The sequence below is a fragment of the Dermacentor albipictus genome, chromosome 3, assembly GCF_038994185.2.
Source record: "Dermacentor albipictus isolate Rhodes 1998 colony chromosome 3, USDA_Dalb.pri_finalv2, whole genome shotgun sequence".
Taxonomy (NCBI): domain Eukaryota; kingdom Metazoa; phylum Arthropoda; class Arachnida; order Ixodida; family Ixodidae; genus Dermacentor; species Dermacentor albipictus.
In genome coordinates, this window is record NC_091823.1 from 34,042,330 (window position 1) to 34,062,291 (window position 19,962).

The following is a 19,962-nucleotide window of genomic DNA, read 5'->3' on the forward strand; positions in this document are numbered from 1 at the left end:
AGCTTTGTTCCTGAAGCCGCGCCTATGTTGTCACTTTATTTACGTTCTACGTTCATTAATGCGCGGAGTGATAAAGATTGACTTCGTAAGGCTGCCTTTCACGTCACTTTTCTTTTTCTTTACTCCAACTGCTGACTGGCTCCCGTTTTTTATCAACCGATTGTAACCACAATCTGCTTGAAGAATCAACTGCCTGATTAACTGAACATCCCTAGCCTAGTTAACGCCCCTGCCTTCTCTCTTCATTTCCTCCTCCTCCTCCTAGCCTACTATCTGCTGACTGGGGACCCGTTTCCTGCACTTTACCACTAATGAGCGACGCTCGCCACTATCCTTTAAGGACAAGCGTAGTTCATGTATCTCGAGATGTCACGAAGGTAGAGACGATATCCAAAAACTGACTCCCAGAAGCAACCGTGCTTGTCGCGCGATTCGAGCGCAACGGCATCTTAGACGCGGCAAGCTTAACAGAAGTTCACGTTATAAGACTTCATCCGTAACCGCCGTTCTGCGCTGAGCAAGCACCAGAAGTAACTTTTTTTTGTCGAGAGCCAATCACGGGCCAATCAAAGATATGCAGCCTTCCTGCGTTCGCGCACGGGGCTACACTAGGCGAATTCGAAATCCCGCCCCGCGGCGACCGAGCTGTGATGGAGTGCTCGAATTCCCGCGCCATGTCTTTACCGACTCGGCGGGTAGAGACAAATTGCGGCACGTTGCAGAGAATTATCAAAGCTGCTCATATAGCTGCCGGACCGTGTTTCCCTGCATGGCGTGGCAGCCAAGTGGCGAAAAAAGAGGCACGCTTTGCTCGCGTGCAGTGAATACGTAACGAGGTGCGCTGGGAAAAAGAAAATAAAACTAAAGGAAGAAAGAGAAAGAGGGGGTGGAGGAGAGGGGCTAGGAAAGACAGGGGAGGCCAGGGTGGAGGAACGGAACGAATCATCATTATGCGCCGAGCGTAAGGAAAACAAAACATTTTAATATTCGCACGTAATTTGACACCGTTCCTTCGAGAGCAAGATGGATGAGGCCTGCCGGCCTGCGACGACCCATTGTCGCCGCTCAAAATCCCTCCCGCGATCACCGCGTAGGGTATGCGGATTAGCGCCGCTAAGGGCGCCCTTAGCCAACTACCTTACACGGCCGAGGAGGGTAACATGCGATCTTGTCTTCGTTTTGTGTTTTTAAGTTCTTATCTAGTGTCGTTACAGAGCAATATCTCGACACTCTTTCTGTCCCTCTTTATTTATTTTACTTTCCTGCGCTCTTCTCTTCGTTTTTTTTTTAATTGCTTCACTTTCTCTTTTCTTACTCTAGCCAACACACTCTCTCCTTCGCGGTCTACCCTTTCTTCTACGCGCGGTCCTCACTTCCCAAGTTATTCGTGTTCCGATACTCCGCTTCCTGCTTCCGCGTCTTTTACAACGAACGACATTTCGCTAGCCAAGAGGCCCTCGCTGTTTAATTAGGTAACCCGCCCGAAAGAAAAAGGTGAGTTTTCTTTCCCTTTTCCTTTTTTTTCGGTCACGGAGAGCTTAATTTTAAAACTTCGACGTCACGCAACTTTTCCTTTTTTTGTGGGAGGAATTAAACCTCTCTCCTCCGTCGCTGTGCCCCCGATAGTCTCGCATCGGTATCCTGACGTGGCATACGCCATAGATCTCGCAAATGAAGGAATAAGGCGTTGCACTTTAGCAACAACCGCAACAAAAAGGAAATTAGTAATCCGGGATGGAACACGAAGGTCGATGTCACTACGTTGACCCGCCACCCCCCCCCCCCCGCGCCACGTCATCCTCGTGGGGGAGAAGAGGGTGTCTCAATCGTAGACAAGGAGTCCTCTCGTCTCGAAGGTATTGCACAGCACGCAATCTGCATCAGGCGCATTCGTCCTTGTTCACTTGCTTTTTTTTTTTTTGTCACGGCGAGACGCGCACAAGCACAGACACACACACACACACAGAACATGAAGGTGGTGCTTCGATATGGCTTTGTTTCTTTCTTCTTTCTTCTTCTTTTCGCGCGTAGGATGATCATCCCTTTGCGAACTCCTGTTGATTGAGAAGCTGCAGTAGTAGCAGCAGTAGTTGTAGTAGTAGTAGTAGTCGTGGGTTGCGGCGTATAGCGTTCGAGGACCGGCCGCGCACAAGTTAGTTCGCCACTCCTTCTTTGGTCCGCTTGGTACACAAAGACAACTCAAATACGCAGACCGCGAGCCAGCAGGCGCACAGACACAACAATCACGCACCACAACAACTGATGGCCCCTCTTCGCTGTGAAGGAAAGCCTCGTTCATCGCCAACAAGAATATGGGCCACCGCCGTAACGTGCCGTAACTCGCGAGAAACTATCGTTGTCTTAGAGGTCAAGGAACTCGGGCGCCAAGGTGCGGGGGTAGGCGGACAAAATCGTGGCTCCTTCATATTGCTGGAAATTACCGATTGCGGATTGCCTCAGTCAACGCCGCCAATACACTTCCAATGAGGTTCTGACCTTTGCTATAGGCCTGCTTTGTTTCCTCTGCTTTTGTTTTCTCTTTTCTTTCTTTTTTTTGCTATATCTTCAAACTGGCTGCTTTCGTTTTTAACTAGAACCACGTGGGATTTCTTTTTCTTTTCTTTTTTAATTTCATGCGACTTTTTCTCTTCTTTTTTCAATTCTTTCCGCTTACCTTACAATCGGCTTCCTTGAGCTGTGGCTCTTGCAATGCTAGGTCTCAACTGTTTTTGTATTCGATGGGGTTTGATAGAGTTTATGAGCCTTTTCCGTAGACTTCTTCGCCACTTCATCACTTTATAATTTCTTTCAGGTAGCCATATTATTGAGTCGGTGTCTATTGGAAGATGACCCTTCTCGTATCTCATCATCGGTGCAGTTACTTCGACGTTAGCACGTGCGGATTTCTTTATCTCCAGAACGAGGTCTTCGTCATCGTTCTCTGTTATGAACCTTATGTGGGCGCAGCTATTCTGCCTGCTTATTTGTACCTATTTGAGATCAATCGGAAGTCAATCACTCTTTCATTGCAACTGCTAGTACGCTCAACTTAAATCTGCGACACTTGCAGTGCCCGTGAAAAGGGGAAAATAAAAATAAACGCGGATCAATTGAAGTGCCTACTGCTTGTAGTGAATTCGGCTGAAACGCAACATCTGGCGCCCGACTTGTCATGCCTTTAATTATAAATTCATTATTCCTTTACCAACGTCAACTTTCGTAAATCTCTCACATAGTTACTTTTCGAACTTGATTTCACTGCGACATTTTCTGGTAATACTTTATCAAGTAAAATATACTTCACGTTTGGATGTACAGCGCTTTGTATAGTTAATGCGGCGTTATTACACTCCAAGCGAACCGAATGAGTAGCTAGTTGGTACTGCATAACTTGAGGTCAAGCGCAAGAGAGCACGTAGGACAATAGAAGGGGACGAAGACAGCACTACCAAGTACTATATAGTTATTGCACATGGTCAACACATATATACCATGGTACAACGGGAAGAAAAGCCACCCTCATAGCGTAGATTACTTTTGGGCATAGTCATCCCCTGCAGGCCTATGATTAGAAGCAATAACTCTGTAAGTTGCCCGTCTGTTTCGTTTTCAAAAAAAAAAAAGAAAAGTTAGAAGCAACAACTTTTTAGTTTGCCCATCTTTTTCGTTGTCAAAAAAAAAGATATCCTGTTGCTATCGTAGTGGCCTGTGATTGATGATTAGCGAAAAAGTAATCTATGCTGCGATGGTGGCTTTTCTTCTTCTTGTACCATGATATGTGTTAACCACGTGCAATAAAAACTCAGTTGTTAGCAGCGCTTTGTGCTCGTGCCCTTCTATTGTCTTACCGTGCCCTGTTGCGCTTAACCTCAAGTTATTACACTCATGGCCTCTTACATCGGAGCCATCTCTGTGCAGACGAAAACAGTTGGATTCGGTAACGATAAAGGAACGATGCCGCTTAATGTCACTCCTCTTGGTATCATATACAGGCCTCTCAAAACCATCGATGCGCATGGAACTCCAGCCGGCGAAGTCCAGGATGTATGCTTTTTTTTTTTTTTCGTCACGGAATGACCTTGCTACCGTTTAAGCTGATGAGCAACAATGATCCAGGCTACTGCTTGGCAGGCGTCCAATCAGTCCGTCTCCTGTAATAGAAGAGCAGAAGAAGAGAAGGGAAGTTAGTTGGCCTTTTTGCCTGTTCACCGCGATCGGAAATAGCAAGCTCTCGCATGTAGTTTAGCAAACAACGATGTTGGGCTTGTTGCCGCTTAGTTGTCAATGTTTGTGGCGCAAAATATAAGTGGAACAAGGAATAGGCAGACGGAAAAGAATGACCACACCATTACAGGACTCTACAACCTCTCTGCATTTGTCATCGAGCCACAATAACAACGCTTTGTCCGGGTGTTCACACTATGGTAAATTGACGGAGAATGGTTTCACTTCATCCCTAAATGCACGGGTTCCTTCATTTCGCTTTTGTGCCATCGCAGCAGCACTTTACGCAGGGAGAGAGAAAGCGGGGATGCTAACCTGGGGCCGTATTCTTGTTGCGTCACTGTTCGGTTCTATTTTCACTTTTGCATGAAGTAACGTCCAATGCAAGGCCTCGCTAGCGTGATGGACATTTTATAAGTGGAGTTGAGAACTTGACGGCGTCAAAATAACCCTGATGAGAGGTGTGCCCTCGCTTTCGTAAAAACAATTTCTGCCGGTAATTCAGACGCGTTGAATATGACATTCCCAATTGTGATCGGCCAATCTTACGGTCCCAGGAAAGTGTCCAGATGGGTATACATTACGTACGCTGGGGCAAGAAAAGAAGGAGATCGAACATAATTGATGCTTCATTCATTAGTGTACTCAGCGTCACTGGCACAGCGGAGCAGCGTGCACTGCGATGTCACTGCGATGAACTGCGTAACATTTTTTGTCGCTGAAAACGTCACGTGAATAAAATCGAATAGAAAGTGAATATCAACTAAAAATGAATAGAATAGAAAGCATCGCATGAATAGAAAAGAAAGCAACTCAAAAGAAAAACATTTCGACGAAAAGATTATCGTTTTCTAAAGCAGCTCACTTAGCTCACTTTACACTATACAGCGTCATTCATGACTAATACCGGTGTTTCTTTGGGACATGTAATTTCACCATCTGTGTTGAACCGGACTGTTGCGCCTATGCTGTATACGTGTTTGTGTCTTGTTGCTGTTTTGCATTTGAGAAACACCTAAAACACTTCATCCTCTGTTATTTCTTCTTTTTTGTCGTTTTTGACCTATGCGTGTGTTGTACTCCTCACTTTCCTTCGTCGCCTCTCTCTAGAAATCCACTTCCCACACCGCTTGTTTGCCGAGTAGCAAACAAGCGGATACTCCCATCTGGTCAACCTCTCTGCCCTTCCTCGCGTCCCTCTCCCGCTTCCTCCCTCTGTCGCTAGCGTTGAATCTCGCTCTGTTTAACCATCGTTTTCATCAGCCACACACTCGTCCTATATCCTGCTTTGTTTACTTCCCGCTAAACTACACCGACCCAGTACGTCAGTGACAGAGTGTTGTTCCCTCTCTTACTCGCAGTGGCTTAGAAACCTCAGTTGTGCATTTCCATCACTGCCGTGGAAAGACGCACGTTCTCACGTGATCACGTTGTCACTGGCCCGCCGTACCGTGACGATGCGTAGCCCTCAAAGCAACCGGCCGCGACGCTGCCATGCAGCGTGCGGCAGCTAACTTCACGGTGCCCGCTTTTACGAGCGTGGTTGTTTCCGTCTACCTCGTTACGGATGCTGTTCGCACTTGGCGAGAAATAGGGCACGCGCGATGTGTTATGAGAAAAAGAACGTTTCCAGGGCGTTCAAAACAAACAACACGTGAAGTGTGCACCGAAATGTGGCAGATGGCACAGATGGTTAGTGCCACGCAGGCACACAGATTACCTCAAGCAGTCGTTAAGACAATCCTTACCTTCAGCTTTAGATGGCTACGGCTAAGAAAATGTAATTACAAGTACCTTAACCCGGAAACAAACTAAAGCGTATTTTTGCCTACAGGAATAAGTACGAGCAGATATTAAAAGGGGTGAAAAACAAATTTTTATTCCAAATTGATTGCTGCGTGTCGTTTTCATCCAGACTCGGTGTTTTTTTCCGATCACATGGAACATACTAATGGGCCTCTCAGCCATATTGAGAGCAGTGTTAATTTTTGGCTGCATATACACTGTCCGATGAACTCTTATATGTATTCTAGGTCTATTCATGACTTACTAGTTTTTATCTTTTCTTTATAATTAAGTTGTGATTATATAAGTTAAATGATGAGTAGGTTTCACGTTGTATAGCGGACGTCGTTTATTTATTTTATGTAATTATGCATGTTAAAAATGAGTGTTTTTGTGTTGAATCTCTATGGCAGACGTACTGCTACCGTGTGATTGCGTTCAGGCACATTCAAGTGCTGTGTCGCATCTTTTAGCCTGCCGGATCCCCGACAAACTTGCTCCCCAACACGCAAAACTTTCTGTATTCTGCATTCTGTAACCACGACGCGAAATAGAGTTCTCTCGAAGCTTGTTGTCGAGTATATGGAATTGCGAATAAGCCGAATTATTGGCCACGACGCCTAATACCAATAACAGATGCGGCAAGCCCTTTAAGCGGCGAAAATGGACTACGCGCACTCCTCTCCCTCGTCTCTCCTCATGATGCCAACACAATTTTACCCGGTACCCTGATTTGAAGAATATGAAATGTTAACTGCAGAAAGTAGTGTCTGCCAGGCAGCAGTAATTTAACTTCTGGTTCAATAATTCTTATAGAAGACCGATGTAAAGGAAGTAGAGCGCGCATATATCGATATACCCTGTACTAAAGTAGAACTAGCAAATAAGTCGAGCTGATACATATACAGTGTGTCCCAGCTAACTTTAACCAAGATGTTCAATGAAAAAAAAATTATAATATGGTGCAAGATACAGTAATAAAAACAATGACATTTGGTGGTGAATGTTCTGGCCACCAAACACCGTACGTCTTAAGATCGTATCGTGCAACGTTTTCTTTACACCTTTTCTTTTTACTTTTGTTGAACAATTTGGCTCTGAAAAATATTAATATATATACATACATGTGTGTGTGTGTGTGTGTGTGTGTGTAGGTGTGTGTGTGTGTGTGTGTGTGTATGTGTGTGTGTGTGTGTGTGTGTGTGTGTGTTGCGAGGCAGTTTGATTTTGAGAGCTTATCAGCGGCTATTTTCTTTTAAATATATGTTGACCTTGATGAACATAACGCACGGACGCGCGTGGCTGTGCGTTTGTACCTAAATACTGAACAAGTCCATGCACTTTAGGAAAACGCATTTAGGCTTTACTACAATATGCGAGCGAGGAGGAGTAGAAGGTTACGGCGGTAGTAGCATCCAATGAGCTGGATGAACGCCTTGGGTTAAAGACGCCGCTGAGCTACAACTTAATCTATAAATATACATAGACGAACATGAAGAATTGTTTTCCCGGAGATCTGTATCAGTTTTTTTTTACTATTGTCATTAGCCTTAGCATGATAGGAAGGCGCTATCGGTGTACATACTCGCTCATACAGCATACGGTGCGCGGCGACGATGATATCGCACTTGGACTTTATACGGAATGTTATGGTCACGCCGACGAGGTCGGAATAAATGCGCTTGGAGTATCCTTAAAATTGCTATTTCCATAACATGAACACGTTAAACCACTCTTATGTTTATCTGAATCGATAGAACAAGTACATGAAAATGTCCTCTACTATCGTCCCGCATAATTTCCTGGGATTCTTTATCATCAGGATGATTTATGACTGTCGCGAGACTGCAGTCGCCGTAGACTACCTTACACAAAGTGGTGACGGTTGTACCGATAACCCTAAGTCATTCACTGCATATCAGAGGAAAAAAAGAAATCAAACAACCCCTTCTAAGCAACCACGCCTATATGCCATAGACGCTGAACGCTGTGACAAATAGCTTGCGGCGAATAAGTACGAATAAGCTCATCTAAATATAGCAAAAGCGAGGCCAGCGCTTTCTTGATTAGAGGGAAAATAAGCGCAGTGCGATGTTATAGATGCGGCAATGTTAAATTACCCACTTATAAGTGCACTAATGTTCTCGTCAAAGAACCGCAGCTCAGTGTTTTATGTCTTTGCAACCGCCTGCACCGTATGTGTAAGCAGTACTTAACATATTACACCAAAACAACATCGTTAAGGTCGATATATCGATTGCATCAACCACATAGATGCATTGTGCTCGTCGAGCTGTCTTTTCCCCTAACCTTTGCCCCAGTGCAGGATAGCCAAACCAGAATTTTGTCCGGTTAATCTCCCTTCCTTTCCCATCCCGCAGGACTCGTAACACTTGTCTATATACTATAAAGGCAGCAGGAACGGTTTTTTTAGGGTAGGATCTGGCTGAGTCTACCACAGGCCACTGGTTCCATACAAGCTGCATCGAGAAAATGCTTTCCGTGTGCAAATGCCAGCTAGGCGAAGGAACAGCGCATCCTGTGTTTTTAAGATGTGCTCCCGCCTCCTCGTTCTTTCTCTGCCATGTTGCCGGATGGTCCAACCTCTCACCTTCTCCGTTGACAATTGGTTACGACTGTGGATAGATGGATGAATCTTATTATGAACATTCTTTTTGAAACAAGATGGTGGCTGGCGTCACCAACCTCGTTACTTCTTTCAGTCTTTGAGCGTTTACTCTCACTGATTAAGAGAAGAGGGGAGGGGGCGCTTTCTCAATGAGTGAGAATCGAAATTAAACTATTTTGTTGGCCTAACAATTGATGTTGTTTTGATATTGCGTGTACCTTAAATTTACGCCAACAAGACATCATCTATATATAGAGCTGACATACGCATGCCTACTCCCACAGTACTAGAGAAAATAGGTGCATGGAGGCTTCCTGCATCCATCTCGATATGCAGTAGCTCTACCTCCATCCACCTGTGGGTGATCCTCGGCGGCCGCTGGGCCAGCTGTACCGGCCGTGACGATCCATGTTGGGACGCACCCAGAGAACCCAGCTGGCCAGAGCTAGAATATGCACTTTAGCAGGGAAGACGTTTGGGCGTGTTGGTGGGATACTTAGAGACTGGGATACATAGCGCGAAAAATAACACAGGGACTAGGAAATGACACAGGAAATGACATAGCGCTCGTCCTGCGTTCCTGCTTGTCCCTGTGTCATTTTTTGCGCTATGTATCCCAGTCTAGAATATGCAGTCTCATTGCAAGAGGTACTAAAAACTCGGCTGTTCTGAGGGCTCTTGATGTCGTTCACAGGGACGGTGCTGACCAGGGTCACGGCTGAGTCCTGAAACCCAAGCTGGGAACCTTTTATTGAGAACACTAACCTACGCCAGCCCGACTCGGCAAGCTGTAAGGTGAAGGCGTCACTTGTCACGTTGTGGGGCTTAAGGTAAATTTGCTGCCCAGAAGACATAGCACGACAAGTGGTGATCTCCAGTCAGGCAGAGTGCTCGCTCGGAAGTGAATTGTCTCGAATAGGCGATGGTCGGTACATGGCACAGACTGACACTAGAGCAAAGCTTCTGAAACTTTATAAAAGTGTGCTTGTGGCTTTGCACGCTTTCTTGTGGGACAGCCGAGCACGTTAGTTGCATTGAAATTACTTGTCAATCATAGGCCACAATTAGAAAGACAGGAGCAAGAACCGTAGAGTTTTACACTGTGTACTAGAAGGAACACTGGTGTTGCTATGTGCTGAAGTTACGTGCTTTGCACTGAAGCTACAGGCTCCGCTTTATAGTATAGCTTTTCGGAATAGCCGTTTAATCAGCCCGGTGAGATGTGCAGTACATGCCAATCGCCTGAACTTCGGCCTCCTGGCTTGGAGCGTCCCGGAATTCCCGTGGCTACTAATATTAAAGTAGAAGCAACAGCTGGCAGCGCAGACAAGGCGGCAACTTTCAACGCGAAAGACGAACAGAAGTTGTCGTGTCGAGTATTCGACATTTTTTTTCCGAATCATAGTACCCGGCGAATTCTACAAAGTATGAGTCTGGTACACGCTAAAGCATATGTACATTATCGCGTGCGATAAATTAACTCGTCGTTGTTGACCTGACACAACGCAGGACGGCGCTAAAAAAAAAAGCATTACATCTGTCTCTTAAGACTCAGCGTCAGCGTTGCCCTTTGCAGCATGCGCGGGACGAGCGTCTGAGGCTTAAAGAGACTCGTGCCTGAAAAACTCGGACGCCTTAAGAAAAGCGCGTCAGCTTACATGAAACATTACTTTCTCCCTTCTACGTGAAGACGGAGCATTTTCGTCCAACGGCTGTTGCAAAGCGATTTCTTTTTTTTTTTTTGCGGATGGCGCTGTAAATGCATCGGGTCTTCAGCGGCTCTCATCTGTGGTGCCGAGCACGTCTGCAGCTGCAGTAAGCTTTGTTTCGCTATTTTGCTTGGAGCCGTAAAAAAAAAAAGAAGTCTTACTCCCCTCTTTCTTTTTATGTATATATATATATGGCCATTTTTAGAAACTCCCTCGACAATGTCGCGGAACAGCCTGCGATGGATAACGCAGCAGCGGGATAACGGAGTCTCATCGCCCTGTCTCTGGTGAAAGTGCTGTAAAACACAGCGAGGAGCAACGCTAACTGTATAACTCGCCCCACGTCTGTGTTATTGATGCGCACAGGCCGTAAACAGTAAGCTAAACTGCAGACCTAAAATGCGAAGGTATTTGAAGAAGCTGCATACTGTAAGAAAGATGCTGGAGCTTCGGGCCTAGAATGTAGAAAAGCCCTGAAATAAAAGCAATCGGTGAAGGCCTACTTTTTCACGTTATTACGGGTTGATGTTGACAGAGCCGCTTTCAGCTTTGGGCCACTGCCGGCTGCATCGCCAGCGGAGAGAGCCAATGCCTTAGCAACGAAGCAGCGGCCTCTGGCGGTGAAAGTAGAAGCTTCTCGTGTAGTCCCCAGGGTACGATCGGGGCCCGAAAAATACGGCCGGAGAAGCGCTGCCATACTGGAGCGAGTTAGGCGGATGCACTCCAAAGTTTGCCCCGTGTTCGCCCTTCAGGTTCCTGGCTCAAGGAACTTTGTGCTGTACTTACTCGGTTTTCATTAGCTTCCTCTTTTTTTTTTAAGCCTGGAAGTTCCCTCCTTTACTCTACTTTATTTCTGAGAGTACCAAGTCTGCGAGGAAAATTAACCAGTGGTTCTTTTATTGTTTTTGTTCTCTCCCATGTACTTCTATTAAGGTCCCAAAGCTTCCACCTCTCAAAGGACGGTATTTAAAACATTTCTGTCATGGAAATTCCGCCCGTGATTGATCTTCACCGCGGTGATCGCCTTCGTATTGTGTCAATCGTTATTAAGCTTTTCTGTTTAGCTCTGTAATGCTGTTTTCGAAACGCCGCTAGTGTGACTCTAACTTCAATGTCAAATCGTTAGAAGTTTTTTCTTCCTCTTACGTTGACGAATGGATGTATTGACGGCACCGAATAACTTTGTGATGCACCAAGGAAACCGTGTGGTTTGTGTATCCTCCAATGAAAAAAAAAGAGAAATATTGTGAGACATTCCCCTCTGTGAAGGTGGTTGACCAGCCAAGCTGTTTGTCACACGACACGGAGGTGACGCATAATTTCGAACAAAGGTACAAACTCATTTATTGTCTTCATGGGTGGTCGCTATTTCACTCGCAACTGCAATCACATTCTTTGATGCTGTCAAATCGACGCACGTACGCCGCTGGGTGGTCGGTTATGCCGGGTCGGTGTGCAATGGATGTGTCTGCAATACGGAACGCGTAAACCGCTCCCTTTTCGGTACCGGCAATTCCACATTGCAATAACCGACAACGACAGCAGCGCTAGTGTCATCGTAGCTAATTCACGCAAAGTGAGTAGCCATGAACCTTACGGGATTGTGATTGGATTGGATAAACTTCATTATACGGGACTATGAGTCATCGCATATTTTGCTTGCTTTCGGGGATTTGAGCCGTTGATGATGACAGTTTTCGACATGGTGTTCAGTCTGTTGTATGCGTGATTAGAAAGAATTTAAGCACTGTTCGCTTCACTTTGCTGAGTGCTTGTAGCATCTGCCTTACGGGGCTATGAGTCATTTCATCTTTTGCCTGTTTACGAAAATATGAATGCTCACCGGGGTATGAGCCACTGATGATGATAGTTTTTGTTCACGGAGAACAAAAATGCACGGAATCCTAGCCACATATCGTTTAACTGTAAAATGCGCGAAAGAATGACGATGACTGCTTGTGCTAGAACTCACGTCTGCCCTAACGTACATCACCTGGCGGCCCGGGCCGACTCGGTTTTCGCTATATCGGGTGCCGATTTGCATTGCGAGGTAGCGGCCACTTGTGCAATACAGCCGCAACCAGCACTTGCAAAGCGGAAGGAAGAGCCAAGGTAAGCTTTGCTTTGAAATGACAGCGATTCGGGTGCTTTACCATCACAACAAAAGCCCCTGTGGATAGAAAACTGTGAGGCATCGGCCTGCTCCAACTTCTATAGGGCTATCGTAATGTGGCAGTGAGAGAGAGAGAGAAAAAGAAATCGGGAGAGCAAACCGAGTTCACCTGGTTTGGTACCGTACACAGGAGGAGGGAAAAACTTGTTTTCCTTTTCTTCCGCCTTACATTTTTTTTTCTTGATGCACCGGTGAAACATTGCTGAATTCGGCCCCACCCTATCATCTGCTAATCAATTCTGTTTACGTCATCTGGCAAACCACTTGCCCTATCGCGTCAGGGTTGTCCGAGTATGGCGCCGTGGAGCAGGGCAAATTCTCCTTCGTGCTAGTAATGACCTAATTCGGCTGGTCGTTTTGAATCGCCCTGGCATCTCTACAATGGCAACGTAAAAGAGCTACAAAGCATTTATGCTGGCATAAAACGACTTCATTGATGATACTGAAGCCACATTTTCACTACCGCACCCGGTTATTCTCGCAGTACTACTATAAAGCTGTTTTTTGCGACCTCATTCTTAGCACTTAAGAGCGCTCTCAAACGACTACCTCAATGTGCCAAAGATGTAGATTTACAGGTGCGACCGAGGGTAAGGGAAAGAAAGGAGGCAAGTGGTTGGCGTGCTAATCAAAAGTATAACTACGCTAGACACAGTTACATGTAGAAACTACATTATTAGTTCGCGGAAGCTATTTGCGCCTTGTATTTGCCACCCGTCTCTTACTAACCTCCTTTTCGCATAGCGGAAACAACAATATAAAAGATATATGTAAGGAAATGAAAAGAAACCACGTCATATGGTCATAAATGCACAGCACACAGTCCTATACACCAATGAGCATATCAGTGTTTTTTTTTTTTTTTTGCTTCATGAGCACCGCCTCCCATAGTAAAGCTAACATAAATGATAAGTTCACGAAGAAAAGCTATAAGTTCGCATTCATTTCAGAAGCATTACCAGTTCTTAAACCTAAGCCTGCTTCTGCTAGCTTCATAGAGGTTCTTTAGGCAAATATTCAAAAGAAAAAAAAACGAAATGTAAAACGAGAGCTGCCCAGTATAAGCGATGGAAGAAACTTCGCCGGGCGAATAAATATAATAAGAAATTAGACTCGGTTTCACGCAATTTTTGTTGTCCGCAACCAAGTAACTGCTAATGTCAAGTTAACGCCGTGTTTGCAATTCTAAATCAGCGCGAGGCAAGAAACAGAAAGAACCAAGCGCAACTCTGGCAGCACGGAAGAGCGTAAAGGACGCCGAGTTGGATCCCGCCGGAAATGGAGGAGCCCCGCATATATTACGCGGTGTAGGGAAAAGGGGGGGGGGGGAGGGGGCAGGAGGGGTTGGAAGCTTATCGTAATAATCCCCGGGAACAAGGAACCCCTTTCCCTGTCGTGTCTTCTTCCCCCGAGCGAGGGGTAGAAATAAGGTCAGAGCAAAGCAAGGAAGGCGAACCGCCTGGGCTGGGCAGAATCCTCAGCAAAGGCCTGTACCCGACTGCATGTATACATTGCCATTTTAGCAGTTCTATGCAGCAATATAGATACTATAGACGCTGCTTTAGCCGATGATGAAAGGCCACATTTTGTTCGACTGACAAGAGAGAGAAAGGAGAGAGAGAAAGAGCTAGACCTTCTTCCCCCAGTGCAGGATAGCAGACCGGACGTGCGTCTGGTTAACCTCCCCGCCTTTACTCTCTTCTATTTCTCTCTCTCTCTCTCTCTCTCTCTCTCTCTCTCTCTCTCTCTCTCTCTCTCTTTGTCCGACTGACTGTGTTCGTCTGTTGCAGTGAACGCACCCACGCGTTTGCGTCGTCGTCTTGCTTCGAAAGAGAGGCACGCGCAGACGATGATGGGTAAGGCAGACGGACGATGGCGTTAGCAGCGCAGATGGACAACCGCATTGCGACACAAGAACGCCAGAATACTTGTGGAGCGCGTGCTGCGTAATCTTGTGTAACACTACGCCAGAGAGGCACGGTAATGTATACGCACATTGGGCGAATTTCGCTGCATTGCATAATTCTGATTAGACTAAAGGAGCCTACACGGCGGAATCGCCCGAGAGGCTGCGTGTGTTCAGCCAGGAAAGAAACGTCGTTTCTGCGAGCACAGGACACCGCAAAACGATAGCGGAAGTTGCTTAAGCGAGAGTGCATATAACTTGCACAGCGACGGTGTGCGGCACGGATGCACCGCTGTTAAAAACTCGAGAATAACTTTATTGCGTGCGCCAGAGACAGCCGCAGAGCGAACGTGGCAGGTTTCAGAGTACTGCACGGTATTAGTAATATAGCAGGCACTACTGTGCACACAGGCGGAATGCAGCGCTGAGCAGACCGTAAGAGTTCCCGACCAGTCTACCTTAAGGGAGCGGTGCCTTGTCGCTCACTGGCTCCTTTCACAGTGGGCCGGTGTGCGTCCTTGGCCAGCTGGGCAACGAGGCCTCCGGTATAAGAGCTGGTGGCGTCGTTCCTGGCAGGTCGGGGAGAATCTGAGGATTTCGGGCCGAGTCCCCGCTAATCCCCTCGGGAGCCGACCGGCGACGGGGTACTACGTTCGAGACTCTCCGAAAGGCGACCGGCGTATATAGATGACACAAAAAAAAAACAGCAAGGGCTCGAAGGAAACAGACGGAATACGTGTGTGGCGCACGCCCGCGGAAATGGGGGAAGGGCGGACAGACGGTCGACCGGAAGGGACTGACGGACGGACGAAAAAAAAACGGACGGACATGACGATGCACGGCGCTCAATAATCGATGGCCGTGCTCGGAAATAGCGGCCAGCGGGGGTAGGGGATTAGGGTCCGTTCGTGTAATGAACGCGCCGCCGCCGACGCTCTGTTCCATAATGAAGGACGGTCGATCCGTTGCCGCCGTCCATGCGAAGATCCGCGGTGCGCATCGAGGAGACGTGGCTGGCATGTACCGCTGTTGCGCCAACCCCTCCCCCCTCCCCCCACCGCGCCGTGTTCTCACGCGGCCCATGGGGCTGTGTGGGGAGCCTTGTCAGACCAGAGAGAGCCACTCGAAATCCCTGCTTTGCCACGCCGCGCCCCCGTGTCTATCTCGCGTCCTGTCTTGAGCGATTAAAAGCTGGTAAATGCCATTACGGTCATCCCAGCCGCCATCTCCCGCAGTCAGTGCACCGAGAGACAGAGAGAGAGAGAGATGAGCTTTAATGAACGGAACGCGGAGAGGTCAACCCCGAAAGGCACGTTCCAAGGCTTGCTTCGTCGATCCCACCTCGGGACTAGCTGGGGAACGAGAGAGGAAGGGCGGAAGAGATACTCTAGGGCTAGATTAGCGATAATGATGGAGATAGTTCTCCCACAACCACATGTAGAGATGCTCCGTACCATTGTCGACGACGGATGCAGCGTGGCACCTCAGCACTCTTGCCCATATTATTCATCTAAGGAAATGGAACACACTGAAATTCACCAACCGGTGCCTATATGCCATGGACATTGGCTTATGAGATTACAACTTTTAGCGGGTATTAACCAAATGGAAGAAACGTTACTGAACCGCTTGCAAGGAGGAGCTTCTTTCCCAAACGCCTGCTCATATTCCTAACTGGAATGACGGACAGTCCCTATTGCAGCACATATTGTGTCTAAGAAACAACCAAACATATCGGGTGTGACTTTCCTACATACGAAGACCATAGGTGTACCCTTCGTACAGCTTTGGAGCACTTAGACGGCCGTCCCTTCACAGAGGAGAAGTTCTTGGGCCCGTGGCCTCATGCGCCTGCTATGTGCAAGGCCACAAAGGCGCTTGTGCGTTTCTTGAAATGCACCAGCCTGTATGAACGCCTGTGGCTGACTCAGTGGAGACTGTTACCGTCTTTCTTCCTTCTCCTCTTTTACTCTTTTAATTTCCCTTCCCGCTTCCCCAGTGCAAGGTAGTCTACCGGACTCAGCTTGGTTAACGTCCCTCAGTTTTCCTTACGATATATATATATATATATATATATATATATATATATATATATATATATATATATATATATATTCAATTATGCTCCATTATGCTCATCGGTATGTTCCGTTTTCTAGAAAGGCTTGTGCCGAAGGAGCCGATAACAGCTATCCTAATAGTACAGCGCTTTATTAGAAAAACAAAAAAGAAAGAGAAGCACTGAAACAGTCTGACTATAGCCTCGTTTTAAGAAGTTGCAGTTTTAAATATGTCACACCAGCTAGCCTAAAAAAAGCTTTCTAGTTAACGGAGGTGCAACGGTGTGCTGCAAATCTACCGGCGCGATGCATGTTCATGAAGATAGTAACGCTGATGTGACCATCAACGCAAAGCAAGAATAAGAAGCATGTGCGCCCTTGTGATAAACGCAAAGGAGTGGAACGGTGCAGCATGTCGTTTACCACTTCTACCGTGTTCCTCCAGACGCCGTTAAACGCTACGTATTATCGTGTTCCTCAAGAGTGCTTGCTATCTCGCTTGACCCACAATATTAAATTATGGGGCTTTACGTGCCAAAACCACTTTCTTATTATGAGGCACGCCGTAATGGAGGACTCCGGAAATTTCGACCACCTGGGGTTCTTTAACGTGCACCTAAATCTAAGCACACGGGTGTTTTCGCATTTAGCCCCCATCGAAATGCGGCCGCCGTGGCCGGGATTCGATCCCGCGACCTCGTGCTCAGCAGCCCAACACCATAGCCACTGAGCAACCACGGCGGGTTTGACCCACAATATTCACGGCTTCGAGCGCAGCTGAATTCGGGTCGAGCCAAATTGAAAAGCATAATGCGTTAGTGTATTTATTACCCGCGCGGGACTCGTAATATTATTTAATGTTCACTGTAGTCAACGCCGCAGGCTTAGAGCACCAAGAACTGTATGCTTTATTTTTTTTTTCGTTAGTTGCTGCAAACTAGGTGCTGCAATCACAAAACAATTGGCGTGGTCACTGTAGGTCTGTCGTCTAGCTTTTTGAGTACTAAATTAAAGGGCCGAAAGTATTGCCATTGCCACTCTCTGAAGGCTTCAATGCCCATAGAAGGGACGCACTTACTGTGAGCAAGCAAAAAGTACCTTCACATGTAAGAAGACAGGAGAGGCGCCTGTCCGCGCCTGTCCTGTCTTCTTACATGTGATTGTCTAGAAAGCGCAACCAATGTTTCCTATTACAATGAACCAACTCGCCCAACAACGCATCCTGCTAAAAAGTAACTTGTGGAAAGTGCGGTACAGCTTGGGACAGTGAAAGTTGCTGGTGTTTGCGGTTTAGCGCCAAGTTAAAGTTTTCCCTCAAGCTATTAGTCGATGTATAAGAAGAATGCCTCGTTTTGCTAATTGAACCGCGAGAAAGTAAGTGCCATCTCTGCTGCTAGAATTTTATAGACAATGAATGTATTCTTGAACTGGCCGCGTACGATAACCAGGACATCCAAGTTGCATTATTTTTATTCTAAGTACTTCGAAGTAAAAGTTTTAAAAAATCGTGAGGTTTTACGTGCCAAAACCACTTTCTGATTATGAGGCACGCCGTAGTGGAGGACTCCGGAAATTTTGACCACCTGGGGTTCTTTAACGTGCACCTAAATCTAAGTACACGGGTGTTTTAGAATTTCGCCCCCATCGAAATGCGGCCGCCGTGGCCGGGATTCGATCCCGCGACCTCGTTCGAAGTTAAAGTAAAGAAGAAGAAAAAATAAGAAACAACAGAAACGAAAATTTCGCAAGAACGTATTACAACGTCATATAGGTGGAGTAATATTTACCTTGCCGCGGAAGTCGGCTGTTCAAAGAGAGCGCGACCTTTTCATTATGCTGGTCAACATGGTTTTTCTTGCGTAGCTGGACATTGGGCAACATACAAAGAATACCAAAGTCCTTGCGGAATCGTTCATCACAGCAAAACTTGTCGAATAGAGAGGTGAACATAGCGCTGTATTGTTGGGTCGGTCATAAAATCGAACTGCTCTATGCCATCTTGCGCTCGGTTTCGCTAATAATGTGCCCGACATCATGGTTCTCTGGTATCCGCTCCTACACAAATAATCCCAGCGTGAGAAATCTGCGAACAAATGTGTGCCCTAGTCTTCTCGGAAAAAAAAAACGAAACCTTTCCATCAAGATTGAAGCACATAGGACGTATTTTGTGAACATAATTTTCCTGGAGATATTAGTCACTTCCTATCATACTGCATTCAAAATGACCGATCCCGACAGTAGCGTGTGCGTGGCTTGACGTCACAGAGCCACATCGACTTAGCCACTGCTTTTGCACCTTTCATCTGACGTTTTCACCTCGCTGGCAGTCCGTTATGCCATGTTGACTTTCTCTGCAGTTCTAATACTCGATTCCAGCTCTTGAGCAAGACGCACCCTCAGTATCAAGTTACTCCCATGTCACCAACGTCGTAACTGAGCCCGAAATAAATGCAGGCCCACCTTCTCGAATTACAAGCGATGCATGTTTCATAAGCACCGGTTGACCTAGGATTCACGGTGACGCCACACGCACATGTATAAACAGGGGTCTCTATTTGGTCGCGTCATTCGGTTCTACGGCCGACGCGTCTTGCTCCTAGCTATATACGGGAAGGATTCCAGTGACGTCAAAGACGCCACAGTATCTTAGTCACCGCTTCCACAACTGCACTACACATGAGTAGATTTAAATTGCGCCCTGGAGCTTTTCGCCTTACCAGCCTATACACGTTCTGGTTGATGCGATGACATCAGTGCATAGGTGCCAACGAGTTGCTTCGTAGAGTTCTGTGCTAAGTAAACGGGTTGTCTCTGCCAATAACGGGAAGAACATAGCACAGGAAATACAAGGGCAAAGATAGAGTGGGTAGTACAAGTACACTATTAAAACAGTTTCACCCTTTGAGGTGTATATTTGTCCCACAACAATAGTCGTCATCTGCCTTGCTTGCGTTTCCTTTCTCGAAAACTCGGCGTTCGCTACTTTCATGTCGAGAATGCTGCGTCACACTGATAACGCGCATGCCGTTCGTGACTGGGAAGTACCGGGCTCGCAGCGTTAAAGAAAGGAAACGCGGGCAAGACAGATGACGATCATCGTTGTGGAACAAGATAAGCCCTAAAGGTTGTAAATTTTTCTAAGTGTAAAGTGGGTAGAACCTTTAGCTACCTGGTTTATTGAAGAAATACCGCCCCTAAATCGACCAGCGGTGGGAGTGAGACGAAAATGAGATACGAAAAGCAAGGACATTAATGGGAATTCAAAAAAGAATGATGTATTACTTCCCTACACTGTGGGAGGGGAGATAGAAATATGGCGAAAGAACAAGTGTAGGAAGGAATCACGTGCACCAGGAGAGAGAGAGAGAGAGAGACAGACAGAAACCAAGACACATAAAAGAAACGATAAGAAATGAAAAAAAAAAACAAGGCAGTTGGGTTTCACGTGCATGCCAAAACAGAACTGACAAAGACAA

General features: G+C 46.6%; 1 protein-coding gene across 1 annotated transcript in view; it reads right to left on the bottom strand.

Moving 5' to 3' along the window:
- Positions 1-962: 962 nt before the first annotated feature.
- Positions 963-19,962, bottom strand: part of LOC135902900 (leucine-rich repeat-containing protein 4B-like) — a 149,309-nt gene continuing 130,309 nt past the window's right edge. Inside the window, exon 4 of the mRNA XM_065433218.2 lies at positions 963-4,151. The gene's annotated coding sequence lies outside the window, so the exon portion shown is untranslated. The remainder of the gene's footprint in view (positions 4,152-19,962) is intronic.